Below are 14,896 nucleotides of genomic sequence, written 5' to 3' on the forward strand. Positions count from 1 at the left end.
GCCAACATCACATACTACCAGTGAGGCATATTTTTCTACAGACACAGAGGAGCAAGAACACCCATGATCATGAATAGCATGTACACCTAGGCCATTGCACTGTAGTCCCACACACTTCTAGTACAACTTGTGGAAGTACATGCCCCCGGAAGATCCAACCGACAGTGTACTCAGTACATCGTTTACTAGGGAAGCAGCAGATTTCAGACAAGCCATTTGCAGAAGCTATCTGGCAGAATGTCAGTCTGAAATGCAGACTCAATCCGAGACGAGTCCCAGAGCAACTCTTACATTAACTAGTGTATTCCACATGACTCACCCCATTCCCCATAGCGGGCCCTACAGGAATGGCCTACCGACCCAAAATCAGACACATGGATAAGCATAGGTCAACTCAAAATGAAGTGATAACTGAAATCCCAATAATGGAACAATACTAATGATTGGGCAGCGCATCAAAACCTGCAATCTGTTGAACACACAGTAGTCCATCATGCATCACCAGCAAACATAAAAAATACCACACATGCAACACTCACTGTAGGTGTCGGGGTCCTCAAAATGAGCCACCTCTCCCACTGTGTACGGTGCAGGTCCACCTGTAAAGCATGGAAGGAAAAATATACTCAGAATCCGTGCACTGACGAACAATTGCAAATACAAAGACAATGTGAGAATATGACATGAGTAATAAAACACTTTCACACATGTTCATACTGCATGGAATTATTCATGCGCAACATTTACATCTGATGAGTCTCCTGCTACAGTTACACACCCTACTACACACATGCCGTGGCCTGGACAGTCATGTGGTGGCACAGATGCACCTCCATTAGTATGCACCAACAATATAGGTGTGGATTCATCTCATCATGTGCATCCAAGAGAGACATCCAAAATCTGGTTACTTGAGGACTGCCTGACCTCTCAAACAGCCTATGTGGTCATGACACATATGTGACTGATAGGTACATGGTACAGAGGGCCAGGTACTTTGGCAATACCTCATGTTGTTACAGTTTCATACATTGATGTGTCCAAACAATAGTGATTGGCACCAAACATAGATGTTTGTACCCTAGTCCATACCTTTGGACTGCCATCCCTATTCTGATTTGGGCACAAGTGACAATAAATACCTGTCTAAAATGTTAGCTGAGGGCACCTGAGTCCTTAACAAATATGGTTCATGCTCAGATCAGGCATGTAACAATTAAATGTGAAGGAGCACATTTATCACGACAAGGCATGGCACTTCCAATAACATTTTACCTACACACCAACCAGACACACATGTGACATATGTGTGGACAACATTGCTAACTTCAATTGACGTGAAGGCAGCACTCATTTTCATCATCATGTAGGGTTTACAAATGTAAGTCTAGCTAAGGCGTCTACATATGTAGGTATGATGTTTCAACATCCATTTTTCACTGGCTATTGTGACCTGTAGAGTCCTAATTGCGTCATTAATGTGTCGCTTGTCTGACACAAAGGCGGCACTACATTACATTCTGCTACAGGCAACCGGTATGTGTAGAAAACATGAGCTACCTGACTGCTAGCATTTGTCATCCTTCACATTGTGCATCAATTACCCAGTATGTTTCTCTAGCATTACACACAGTCAGCTACTTATCTGGCAGATTGGGTAACAATCATCACATGTCACTACACAGCTTTAAATTGTGCACATTTAATTGATCTGTACTCACCAACATGGCCACCAATCCTGATTCCCAGGTGGTCCAGCAGATCTTGCTCCCTGGAGATCAGATCAGCCTAGCGGTGCTTCAATTGATGGTCATTCCTTTGGCTACCATAAAGACGCACCAAGTGATGGTGCACCTTCCCCCACCGGACTTTACCGGCCTCCGTGTGATACCCCTGTATCACCCTACCCCCAGCCTCCAGCATGAGTGGGAGGAAATGGCAAACAAGCCATATAAACCCCCCCAATTCCTCCTCACCCATCCTGGAAAGCCGTGGCCTTCCATACATGTCAGCACTGAAAAAGGGGAAAAAGTAGTAGAAAAAGGAAAAGGGGGAAATGGGGAAAGGTAGAGTGGGGAAATACAAAGAAAATTTAAGAAGAAGAGCCCAACTATCCCCTATATTACAGTACCCACAACAGATTCCCACAGACAATAAATAAAACACTGGACTTGACAAATTAATACAACACAGACTCAGACAGTATTCTACAACAAGACAATGATGACAAAAGCACAATTGAGATGGCACACTGGACACAAAAGCACTGATACACAGGACAACACTTTGCACACAGCCACACAGTCTAGAATAATCTGAGACTGCAAAGTGAAAGTGAAAGTACACCCACTGTACAGATTCTGTAAACAGGATATCCTATTACATCACATCCTGCATAAAATGGCCGCCGTTTTTTTCCGCTATGCGTCATATTTTCACGCATACAGCTTGTGCATCATATTTTTTGATGCACAGGAGTGCAAATAATGCTGAGTTAAAAAAAAATTAATCGTTGGTAGATTATATTTGTTTGAGGCATATTTTACAGTTCTAGAGTTGAAAATTAAGCCGCAGCAAACTATGATATCTAATTATGAAAAATATTTTTGACTCTGCATTATATGCACTCATGCGTCAGAAATAATGACGCACAAGCTGTATGCGTGGAAATATGACGCATAATGGAAAAAAACGGAGGCCATGTTATGCAGGATATTATGATATCTATTTATGAAATATATTTTTGACTCTGCATTATCTGCACTCCTGTGCGTCAAAAATTATGACGCACAAGCTGTATGCGTGAAAATATGATGCATAATGGAAAAAAACAGAGGCCATGTTATGCAGGATATTATGATATCTATTTATGAAATATATTTTTGACTCTGCATTATCTGCACTCTTGTGCGACAAAAATTATGACGCACAAGCTGTATGCGTGGAAATATGACGCATTATGACAAATATGTCTTTCATTTGTCAAATTGAGAAATGAATTTTGTCATGACCAAACGGTGCTAAGTGATAAACTTTGGGGTTAGCTATAGCAAATGTCCCTTATAGGATGTATAGAAGGTATTCACAGTGCAATGGTAATGATTGGCCAGAATGAATATTACTCATAATTGTACACATATGTAGGTAATTGCTGATTGCTAATTTCAAAATATGAATGGGATACCAGGATGTATTCCTTAGCAAAATTGTGTCCACGTGTATCAAGCTATTCAAAATTAAATAAAGGCCAATTAGGTAGTGCAATGGTCGCCTAAACTTTTTTTGGGGGTAACCATGTCCTATTTACGAATACATTTATCTAAAATGTGTTTCACTTTTGACATGTAGGGCACACATGCGCCTTATGCATGTGTGTGCTTCACATGTGCATAAAAAATGTATATTTGGGGGGCAGCAGAGCTGGACTTAGGCCCCCAGCACCCTAGGTTTGCTCTTCCAGACTTGCAACTTTATCCAAGGGTTTCCCAAATTCAGTAATGCTAAACCATCAGCAGCAGGCCCATGGAAGCAAATTGGGTATGATTCACTGTTTGCTAATCTGTAATCCCATTTGCCCATTTGACGTTTGCCCTATTGATTCTTTGGAGAATTCTGACATACCATTTTGCATTGATTTTTTTGCAAAATCTCAACGTTCCTTATGTCATGATAGCAAATAGGTTGTGGATGTATGTGGCCCTTTATGCATTACCTGGTTTAGAGGCATGTTTCATTCTTCCTGCTAGGTTACAACTGGGACACTACTGTGATCGGCTGCTTGAAACCATTTTGTTGATTGGATGGTACATGTACATGTGTGTGGTCCAATATTGATCCAGTATCAACTGTCAAGGTGTATGTTGTCACTGTAACGTCCAGGTCTCCTCATGAGTTAGTGGCAGCTAATCGTGAATCTAATGAGTATCGTTTGTAGCAAAATTTGAGAAAAGTCATTGAGGACATGGTCACCTACACGTGGATGGTCCCACCCTGTCACTGAAGACGTGTAATGAGACTTTCAACTGGGCAACCTTGGTGTGCTGAGTGAGAGAATGTCTCAGGTGTCTGGATCCGGCATGTGTCATTGCAACATTTGTACTCCAGTTGGCCTCTGTGGATGGTAATGTATCAGGAAACATCATAGCCTCTGTGCAGAAGTAAATGGCTGGTATTCAGCACACACAACTCATCTTTATTATTTGAACAATGTAAGTCTGCGTGTGAACTATCAGGGTCCTCATATGTGTTGACTTTTCATGGACATTATCTGAGGTTGCTGGTTCGGATGGAGGCCACTTACACCATCAAACGCTATGGTCCAGGTCCACTGTCACACTTTGTAGTTTAGGCATTAATGAGGGCCAGACAACGGAAGGGCCATGATTTAGCTATTCAAGGGCACTGTCACAAATCTGATACAAATAACAGTCAGATGATGCAATACTATGTATTTGAGTATACATTGATGAGGCTAATGACAAATTAGTGTCTGAGGTACAAGAGGTTTTGGACAGCACGTGTGGTCCATAGGTGGACCACAGGTATCTTTAGGGTGACCCACGGACAGGTGCCAGTCAGGCTGACAGGATGCTGGGTCAATCAGGAGCAAGTTCTTTCAGTAATTACATGATCAGTGTTCTGACTAGGACGGGTCAGAGGGAGCAGTAGACAGTTGACATGTCACACTGTGTATGTCCTGTGTTGTTTTGAAGGTGACACATGAAACCATATACAGTGTTACACGGCAACATTAGTAGCAATGCTTAATGATGTAATTGCCCAAATGCCAATATCTATGCTGTAGGAGGCATCAGCAGGGACGGGGCATGTACATTTGGGTGGTGTGCATGGAGGGGATCACTGGTGTGGCCTCCATCAGTGTCTCACTAGTCCTGTCAGATGAGATTTGCTGAAAATTAGCCTACAGTACCTTTCACAAGAGAATCAATCTACAGGTGATACCAGGCCTTGAAAACTCCAAGCCAGTGTATTATATGAGCTGTGTTCCATGCAGTAAGATGGAACTATGACAATGGTAGGCATAGGAAAGGGTGTGGCACACTGGATGACTCTTGTGAGTGTGTGTGTGTAGATGAGGGATTCTCAGTGTACACAAATCAGCATTCCAGGGACCTCTTCAGACAGGTGGGGTGTGACCAGCCGCAGGTGTGTGTAATGTTTTTAGAAAAGGGCTGACATGTTGATGGGTAGTGATGTGCTGGATGCTTGTCATAGGTGTAGCACTTGTGCTGTGTATGTTCTGCTTATGTGTAACTCTAGTGGCAGATAGTCATTGCAAAGATAGTAAGTAGTTGGAATTACTGTTGCCAAGAGTCTGGTAAAACATTCCTGTTCCTGAAGCATAAGCATGTGACCTGGCTGATGTATGAGGCCTGTTTTCCCCTAGTTGAGTGATGGTTTTTTAGTTGTGTGCCATCTGCTGCGATGATCCATGTTTCCTACATGTATGTGTGTCATATGTGTGGTCCTCAGCTATTGCCCTTCAAAGGTGAACTGTACAGGATGTCTGTCATTTAATTTGTTTGTGTATGTGACCATTGTATGGTGGCCATTACATTTGTAGTGTATTTTTCTGTGTCCTGATTGTTATATCATTATTGCTCAATGAGACGACATTCTTCTTCTGATATTTCAAGCTAAAGGTGGGCAGAAATGAATAGGCCAAACCATAATGTGGTGTTTGTTATCAGTGTTTATTTACAATAGTGCATTAAGTGGTGATGGTGATAATTATAAAAATAAATTATTTACAATCTGTTGGTGCCTACGCACTCCAGCAGCCGTGTTTAGTTGTTCCCCCTCCTGTTGCAGGCCAGCATCCTCCTCTTCTTCGTCTTCAGGCATGTATGGGTCTGGTTCGAGGAGGGGAATGTTCCTTTTGACACAAATGTTGTGCATTATTGCACATGTGAGGATGATCCTACAGACCATCTCGGGGGAATATAGTAGGCTACCACCAGTGATGTCGAGGCAGCGGAACCTTGACTTGAGGATCCCGAAGGTCCGCTCGACAATGCTGCGTGTCCTCTTATGGGCGTCATTATATGCCCGCTCTGCAGCAGTACTCGGGTTCCCAAATGGTGTCATTAGCCATGGCTGGATGCCATACCCCTGATCAGCTGAAAGAAAAAAACAGAATGGGATCATGTTGATGTAGCTTGCATTATTGAAAAGACCGTCCATGGCAGTAGTTGTCTTGTGTTGTCTGTGACTCTTTTGTGTACTGATGTGACATCCTATACTTGTAGGCTATACCATCTGCATTGTGTTTTTACCTTGGCTGAGCACTTGTTTGTCTGCTAACCGTTTGTCATCAGTATGTTTGGTGATTTTCAGTGCAGTGTGCCCTCCCTAACATTGTGACTTGTGATACAGGTGTCCTTGTGTCTTCACTTGGGGTGAGTAGATAGTTCAATATAGAGTTTAATTTATAAGTGTTGTTAGCACGTTCATATGGAAGTACCCTGGACATCCCATACCTTTAGACTTATGCTATGTATTAATGTAAAGGTCATTGTGAGACTTACAATTTGCAAGGTGACATTTAGGCAACCACACTCATTGACGTCTTCACATTAGGCTGTACAGTAATTTCCGATGTGTGACAGGTTCAATGGTGAGTTAAGAAACATGGCTAGTGATGTCAGGACCTCAGTGTGTTCCTGTTGACATGTTGCTGTTGTGGTGTATGTGTTGTGTGTCCTAGAGGGTTGCTGTGCAGTGTATATATAAGTAGGTTTTTGTACTTATCAACAAGTAGTCCATTGCCATATCGTCCATCCTGGAAGTGTTGGTTGATGGTAGAGTGGCGGAAGATGAATGAGTCATGTACTCTCCCAGGATATTTAGCCACGATGTTGGTGATCAATCCCTGGTGATCGACTATGGCCTGCACGTTGATTGAATGTGTGTGCTTCCTGTTGCAGTAGAGGTGTTCAGTCGCAGCAGGTGGCACAAGGCATACATGTGTGCAGTCAATTGCACCAAGGATGTGTGGGAAGCCACTGATTGCATAGAACCCCTGTTTTGTTTCCTGCTGCTTCTGCAGTGTGTTAGGGAAGCAGATGTGGCGGGGTGTCAGTTAAATGATGGCATCCAGTACTTTTGGCAGAAATGCGGAGAATGATGGTTGGGATATTCCGCCAACCAGGGCACCAGTTGTTTGAAATGAGCCACTTGCCAGCATGTGAAGTACGGCAAGCAGCTTTGTTTCTGTTGGTATGGAGCGGGGTGTCTCCAAAGTGGGGGCCAACTGCTGTTCAATGTTTCGCAGCAGCTGCTGGATGGCCTGCAGTTCAACCGGTACCTCTGTATGATGTCGTGTTTCCTGAGGCCCTGAAGGGTTGTTCTTGGGCGGAATATCCTCTCCTGCCTTCTGCGCTGCCTTTGGGGTCCCTGCTGGTGTTGTTGTAGCTGCTGTTGTTGCTGCTGGGCTCTGCGTCTGCGTGCACGCTGGATAAGAATCACCTCCATGTCTCCCTGTTGCTGCTCTGCTGCTCTGCTGCTCTGCTGTTTGTTCTGTGTGTTCTGATTAAATACAGGTGTGTTTGCCCCATTTTAATGCCTGCCCTGACCCAGGCGTTAAATTTTGACACAAATCGGGCTGTGCGTCATTTTCTGGCTCCGCCTCCCGGCCGAGCGTCATTTTTGCCCAGAAGCATAAATACGACGCACGGCCGTTTGCGTCGTTTTTTGGACGGGAACGCCTACCCTGCATATCATTAACGCAGGGCGGGTTGCTGCATCCAAGAAATGACGCACACGGCGGAATTTTGTCGTCCGCGGGCGTCAGAGTTTAAATATGGGGCAACGTTTGCGCTGATTGTGCGTCAAATTTTTTGACGCACAATCGGCGCAAACGGAGTACAAATATGCCCCACAGTTTTTAAATATAGTTGATAAAAATAGACAAACTTGCTTATCCTCCCAATCTTCTGTCTAAGCATGTTAACCCACATCTTGTTGTGTTGTATCCCTTACATGCTGTACAATATGCACAAATAATCCAAACTTTAACAATAAGCATGTGTAAAGCAGTGTTCAATAATAAATTAGACATACCATTGTCAATTAAAATGAAATGTGTTTGCTATTTCCTGATACAAATGATGCATAGGTAGTTGTGTTGAAGTACCAAATAATCCAATCATTAACTTGTGATGCTTTCTCTTTCCAGTTGACCAGGGATATGGTTTGCAGCCATGGCTGATGACACCATTCACAAATCCCCTGATGGATGGACAGACCAAAACCAATACAACTCTGTCAAAATCCTGCAATGTGGTGGAGAGTATGTTTGGGGTACTACAGTCCCGCTTCAGGTTCCTGGACAAATCAGGTGGCGGACTACTGTATCCCCCTACCATGGTCTGCAAAATCACATTAGTCTGTGCAGTATTGCATAATATTTGCTATGGACAAATGTTTTATGAGACTATTAGAGGGCAAACCCACCTGACCAGGAAGAGATTGAAGACTCTAAGGGAGAGATTTTCCACACTACAGCTAGTCATCGGAGATGTGATCAAATTGTAGAAAATGACTTTAGTTAAAATAAAGAGAAAGTATTAACACTAATACATGAGTTGTTAGTCCTAAAAATAAATCATCATTGACACCACAAATGATCTTGCTTGTTTCATTTTGATCCATTTTGCAAACGTTTAGCTAATCACTGTGACGCTGATCACAAGTATGTGATGACATATCTGACAGACATGCTATACCAGGTTATCTGGTACATGCAACATCAGTAAGTGATGAAATCAGTATGTGTAACATCAGATACACAATACTCAAATATTTATGAGATTGACAATACATAAGAGCAAAATAAAAACATCACCCTCAATGTATAGCTCACATCCAATATAGTCCCATAACATCACCATGTTGTTTCACCTTACAATGATGCAACATAAAAGTAATTTTTTTTCATTGAACTTCACAATAGTAAGTGACAGTGTAATGTAAAGTCCCCATGTACACTTTCAAACATATGACACCCATACAAAATGGTGGGCCAGATTTATTAAAAATTGTCTCAGCCAGTGCTGCAATGCGCATTTAGAAATGCAGGGATGTGGAGTATTTACTAAAATATGGGAAACTCCTGTGTTTCCCTCTGCACAGGCGCTATATTTAGCTGCCTACGCAGATTGCAGCACACATGGAAAAAGCAAAAGGCCATTAATTATTATTTATGTGCAGGAAGGGATGCCTTCCTGCACATAAACAATCATAAAAAAATGTCAATTTTGTATTTATATGGGTTCTGCATTATGCAGCACACATAGAAGTACCAAATTGTTATTTTCAAATGATTGTTTATGTGCAGGAAGGGGCACCATCCTGCACATAAACAATCATTCATTGTCTTTTGCTCTTTCTATGTGTGCTGCAGGATGCAGCACACATGGAAAAAGCAAAAATGAGGAGGAATAAAAGTATTCCTCCTCGTTGCGCCTTGCTAACTCAACTCCTGGGGTGCCACAGATTTACGGCCTCTTATAAATCTGGGGCAGCATCAAAAGCAATGGGTGTTGCTGTGGAACGCCCACAGCAAAACCGATTGCACGCCCCTCTTACGCAGAAAACTGCATCAGAGGGGCCTGTATTTATGTAAGGTGGCGCTAAAGGCACAAAAAGTGTATTAGCACCGCCTTGTAAATGTGGCGCTAGAGCCGTGTAAATCTGGCCCCTAGTCTCACTCAGATTGAGGTATGCAATAATCAGCTGTGCACTGTGATGGTTGTCACAAAGAGGCCAGATGTGAGACACTATCACCCAATGAGTAATGTGAGTGTGTTTACATCTATCTGTACATATCCCTATTGAAGGTTAACATGCAATGTTTAGCACACTAAGGTATAAGGTCAAAGGATAGTGCAAAATCTACATTAGTGTTGGGGAACTCACAAAATCTACTTTAAAGGCACAAAGAACACCGCAGATGTATCAAGCATATGCATAATTCATCAGTGATCCTAAACACATCAAACATGTTGATGTACAAACTTAGACATACAGGATTTTGTGCATACCAAATTAAGCTTCATCAAAGCTATGTGGACACTGGTGATCTTACTGAACAAAAATGTTGTACACAAGTAGAAGAACAAACCCCAAATATTACAGTCTTTGGTCTGCCACCCAGTCATGTTTGTTGTACCAACATATTCGCCTAGACAGGTACATCTTCAGCAGGATTAACAATTTTCAGAAACAGTCAGGAATCGTGTATGACTGCAAAGGAGTCTGATGTGAAATGGATGAAGCTATCTAAAGCAATTATGTCAATCTACACACATCTAACTCTGATTATATGGCTCATAAAAGAACACATAAATCTCTATTGTATTATGTCATAGTCTTCGATAGAACTATACATTTGTACATGTCAATGTCACACAGTTCATGATGTTCAGTTGCAGTGAGTAGCTGGAGAATACACGAAAGCCAAGTGATTGATCTGTGAACCTCAGCATAGAAAGATGGGTGTCTTTGAATGTTGTGAGGTCCACTTGTGCTACATGAGGTCAAGGAGGGTGATCTCAACTTTATAGTGATCTTGAATGATACTCTTATGTGGCACCGTACAAATCTAGTGAAATATTACAGCTATGTACACATTGTCAGAATAGCATGTGTAACACCAGAAACCCTTTTAAACAATGGAAAGTACGGCTACATGAATACCAGTGAATGATACATACACTTGTGCACCAAACATACCAACACTTTGGCACATATCCAGTATGTGCTGCGTATCATGGATGTTTCAAATATCTTGGGCTTTGTGAGCATTAATGTGCAGGCACACATCTATCTGCAAAATGTGTCCATACACATATATCATTCAGCTTTCATACATTGATGCTAAAGCATTTCGCTGAAAAGAATCCACACACATTACTGTATCCTTAAATGTGATGATAGATTGGACACCACGAACATATGAGTTATGTACACCTTGGTGTAGCTGCATAAGTGCTACAGCATGCCTATTGTTTTGCACAAAATAGTCCATTGACAAGTATCAGATGAATTTTGTATGTATTTGCTGCGTTCTAGTTATGCCATTGCCTGGGTAACATGTGTTGCATGGGCATTTTCTGCATTCTAGATATTCCATTGTCTAGGTAATAATGGTGTTGCCTGGGTATTTTCTGCGTTCTCAATAGGCCATTGCCTGGTTAACATATGCGTTGCATGGGTATTTTCTGCGTTATAGATCTACCATTGCCTAGGTAACATATGTATTGCATGGGTATTTTCTGAGTTCGAGATATGCCATTGCAAAGCTAACATATGTGTTGCTTGGGTATTTTCGATGCATCACTATGTTGCTCACGGCATGGCTCCTCAACGCACGTAATCAAGGCCACTGTGTGGCTATTTGCTGTAGTCTACATAGGCCATTGTCTATGTCACATATGTGCTGCATGGGCATCATTGTTGGTATTTTCGGTGGACCACAATGTCATCCATTGCGTGGCTCTTTGCAGTGCTCAATCGAGGCCATTATGTGGCTATCTGCTGCACTCTGCATAAGGCATTGACTAGCTAATATATGCATCGCTAATGCATCACGCAAAGGGTATGTGTAGCAATGAGTTTAAAAAATCAACACAAGATATGACAGACAGACTGTCACACCTAGGAAATGATACAATGGGAGTGGCTGCATACCAGGATCAGTACATGTTACTTTCACCTTCTATTAGCGCCTGTTGGATGGTGCTGGTTGTTTTTGGAGTGCACATATAGTTTGGAGGAGATTATGGCTGTTTGTGGTGCAGTCTGTGTTGGCCTGTGATAGATCTGGCATTCTTGGTGTGGTTTCCCTTGTCTTTTTGCCTCTGCTTCCTGTATTTTTGAGTGTGTGCTGGACTTCTTTTTTGCTTGGTTTGGTACTCTGGGCACTTTACCACTGCAGCCCAGTGTTAAAGTGCAACTGCTCCCTGTGTAAATTGTAATGGTAATTGGCTTTTCCATGATTGCCATATCTGATTTACTAGTAAGACCCTAGTAAAGTGCGCTAGATGTGCCTAGGGTCTGTAAATCAAATGCTACTAGTGGGCCTGCAGCATTGATTGTGCCACCCACATTAGTAGCTCTGTAAACATGGCTCAGACCTACCACTGCAGTGTCTGTGTATGCAGAGTCAAACTGCCAATTCGACATGGCAAGTGTACCCACTCGCCAGGCATGAACCTTCCCTTTTACTAAATGTAACCCACCCCTAAGGTAGGCCCTAGGTAGACACATGTGCAGGGTGCAGTCTATTTAAAAGGCATGAAATGTCCTGGTGTGTTTTACATGTCTTGATGATTAAATAGTGCCAAATTTGGTTTTCACTTTTGCAAGGCCTATCTCTCTTATAAGTTAGCATAGGGACTGCCTTTAAATATCTTTTAAGTGCAGTTTTCCCATTAGGAGAAGATAGAGATGTGGAGTTTGGGGTCTCTGAACTCACAATTTAAAAATACATATTTTGTAAAGCTGTTTTGTAGATTGTCAGTTTGAAATGCCACTTTTAGAAAGTGGGCATTTTCTTGCTTAACCATTCTGTGCCTCTGCCTGCTTGTGGAATCCATGTCTGGGTCAGACTGACAGTTGGGCTGTTTGAGAATCCCCACTAGACACTGACCCGAAGGGGGCTGGGGAGGGTCCTGCATATCCTAATGAGTCTCCTGGGCTAGAGTGGTAAGGGAGGAGCTGACACCGGTACCTGAAAGGGCTGTGCCTGTCTTCACACAGTGCAGTCTCCAACCCCATGGTGTGTGTTTGGGGCCAGGGCTTGTCAGCTGAGAGATGTTCTTAGCCTCAGGCACACACATCAGAAACAGATGATGTAAAACCCAACAACATTTGTGAGTGCCAGTAAGACAGCATGGTAGTCCCTGGCAAGGGTCTGCTGGTTAGCCAGCAAAGCAACATTTCTGCTATTGAGGGGACTTGTTGATGCTCTGATGGAGTCAGTCATAACCTCCAGGGACTGGATAGATGCATTGATTGCTCCCAGCTACCTGACAATGTCACTGTTGTTAGATGTAGAAGACTGTTGTTGTTTTTCCTTCTGCATCATGACACCAACAATGTCAGCAAGGGAGTCATCAACCCCATGGAGCCAAGAGTATGTGTCTGTGATTGCCTTAGTCAACCCCTTATTAGCCTTGGGGCTCTTGGGAAAGGCTGTGGGGAAAAACATAACTTGTGGCTTGTTGTTCCACATTGACAGAGACAATAACCTGGACCTTGCCCTTTCCATCCCACCAGCTACCGCATCTTGGCGGAAAACCAAGACGGGAATAGGGCAGGCGTGGGGTAGTCATTATCTTCAAAGATTTTTTTAAAACTTCTATTATTCCATTAAGTCAGTGCATTAACATTGACAGTCTTGTCTTCAGTTTCAAAATCACCCCTTCTTTTTCTGGCCTGCTGGTGTACAGACCTCCCAACTGCATTAGCAGTTGCTTTTCTGCTTTCTTTGACACCATACCATAATACTCGCTCCAATGCACCAATCTGACCATTTTGGGCGATTATAATGTCCATACTGATGTTCCCACTGCCACTTTGGCCTCCCAACTCATTCAAACTTTGGCTAGTCTTAAACTGATCCCACATGTCCAGGCCCATACACATCGGGTGGGCCATATACTTGACCTGATAGTTACTAATATACCTAACATGCAGGTCTCAGACCCTTTGCAGATTTGATGGGCTGCCTCACATCAACATAGATGTTAGGCAACCATTTTAGGACTTGGAGACTGGGGCCCAGTTTTACCAATAGTCACACAGTGCAGCAGCGAAAACTACTGTGCTGCGCTGCATCACAGGGAGGAAGCAGAGATGTGTCTCTCTCCTCTCCTTAGTTAAGCCATCATGTCACCAGCATAAGTATTATCCTCTGGGGGGTTCCGGACTCATCTGGCCCCATGGCTCTGGTGTCAGTTTCGCAAGGTACCCATTTAGATTTGAAGTGTAGTTTGGACTTGCAGGCATCTGATTTAACCCATCCTTATGCTGTGCCTCATGGAATGTCTTTTCCACATTGGACCAGGGACCTGGACATGAGTAGTGTGGAAAATGATGATCTGCCAGGGAGCTATGTAACCTTGATGGAGGCCTCGCTGCATGCAGTAACAGGTTTAAGCTGAGGGTCCCACCACTCCTTCTCCAGTTGTACAACTTAAAAGGGGGGGAGGGCACAAGCAGACAGGGGGTCCCAAAGAAAGAGCTGGCATAGTCACCTGCACTCCCCACCAGAATCTCAAGAAAGTGAGGTGAGGTTTTTTTGTCATGGAGCATACACATACCCACCCTTCCTCCAGTTGGGGAGTTATTCCAATTTTGTTGTCTCAGGCCCATCGCAAGAGTCGCAGACTGGTATTGCAGATACAAGATGCCAGGTGGGAGAATTAGAGGGACTGGGGTCTCCCAAAACCGACCACCTGATCCGCTAGGATAGGAGCAGCAGTGAGGTTCATCATCTTGTACTTGGCTGCGGCCTCACATCAATATCCAGTTCCCTAAAGGCAGGGCCGGTGTCTGAAACTGTCGTGCCAGCACAGGCTGACTCCATGGCACATCCTGTCCCTCCCATATCCCAGGCCACAGACACAGATCCACTCTCACAGCTGCCTCCGAGTGTAAGCCATCACCAGTGACCCGCCTACAAGCTCCACATACACTGCTGCAGCGCACACCTCGCCAGAGTCCTTAGAACTTGTCCTGTCTGCTTGACGCACAGGCTCAATGATTGTCTGTGAGGTCTTAGCCCAGACCATGTCACTCCCCATAGGCCGCGGCCACTCACTGGGGCTTACTCATCACCACAGGCCACCAAACCGGCCATTTCTACTCT

The sequence above is a fragment of the Pleurodeles waltl genome, chromosome 1_1, assembly GCF_031143425.1.
Source record: "Pleurodeles waltl isolate 20211129_DDA chromosome 1_1, aPleWal1.hap1.20221129, whole genome shotgun sequence".
Lineage (NCBI taxonomy): Eukaryota > Metazoa > Chordata > Amphibia > Caudata > Salamandridae > Pleurodeles > Pleurodeles waltl.